The sequence below is a fragment of the Papilio polytes genome, unplaced genomic scaffold, assembly GCF_000836215.1.
Source record: "Papilio polytes unplaced genomic scaffold, Ppol_1.0 DF823823.1, whole genome shotgun sequence".
NCBI lineage: Eukaryota > Metazoa > Arthropoda > Insecta > Lepidoptera > Papilionidae > Papilio > Papilio polytes.
The window spans coordinates 1,133,916-1,135,085 of record NW_013525381.1 but is presented as its reverse complement, the minus strand read 5'-3'; positions in this window follow the sequence as shown (position 1 = coordinate 1,135,085).

The window sequence follows — 1,170 nt, the reverse complement described above, 5'->3', positions numbered from 1 at the left end:
GACGATATCTGTTCCTAGAATTATATATCCATCTTTATCATAAGGTTACACAACGGAAAAATCATAATTTTGTAGTTCGATATTTTGAACATTCGATATTTTTCAAGGTTTTATTGACAAAAACGCCAATACTAGTGCACGTCGATTTTAATAATTGGCGCATTTACTAAAAACCTATAGGCGGAAGGCATTTATTATTGTTAGGTATAGCGTATCAATTTCGGCATCGTCTGGAATAAACTTGATAGCTTATTTTTGAAATGCGTTAATTTACTAGAGCATCCTCTACTGGAGTCTGTTATTGCGTTCTTTTTAGACAAACAATGCGGTATGGCTTGTTTTCTTCCTTATTGATTTAGCGTATCTTTTGTTTTTGTATACGTTAACCTGACATGAGAGCGGTTTCCTCGTGGGGTATTTGCGCCATGTGGGCGCGGAGGGGAGGTCCGGTGCGAGCGGAAATGAAAAATAAACACGTGTTCGGACGTCGCTTGGTGCCGGAGAGTAGGACCGGCTAGCGTTACATGCACTCACAATACACTGAGGTGACTATAATTTGTTTTGGAGTAAAACAAATTTTGTATTATTACTCCAAAATAAATTAAAAAGTAATTTATTGCTATTAGCGATTACTTTAATTGTATTAACGTAATTAAGTTAAACACTCCGAGCTACTGATCCCGCCAGAATGGCACGCTGTTCTAACACGTCTGAATGACATTGACAGCTGTCAGATAGGGACGGGACGTATATGCCAATAATCTAGTGTTGCGCCAATCCTCCAGCGCAGTACTCATTTTCTTCTTAACATTACAGACGTCTTTAATTGTTTTCATTTGTGTTCTACAATCTTATTAATGATGTTCAAATGTTTTGCTTAAATAAATCCAAAAAAACAATCATGATACAAATGAGAATAAATGATTCGAAAAAAAATAGGCATTTTAGTCTAAATCATAAAAAGAAATTATGTTTATTTACCAACTAAATTACAATAGTTGTTGTAGACGATGATAATTAATGAAAAGAAAATCATTAATTTCAAAAAGATTATTTTTGCCACCTTGGAAATGTATCCATAGATCCATGTGAGACCCGAGTAGTTAAAAAATAAATGCGAAAGGAAGGGGAATAAGCTGTTTATTATCTCGTTTAATGTTTTTATACTGC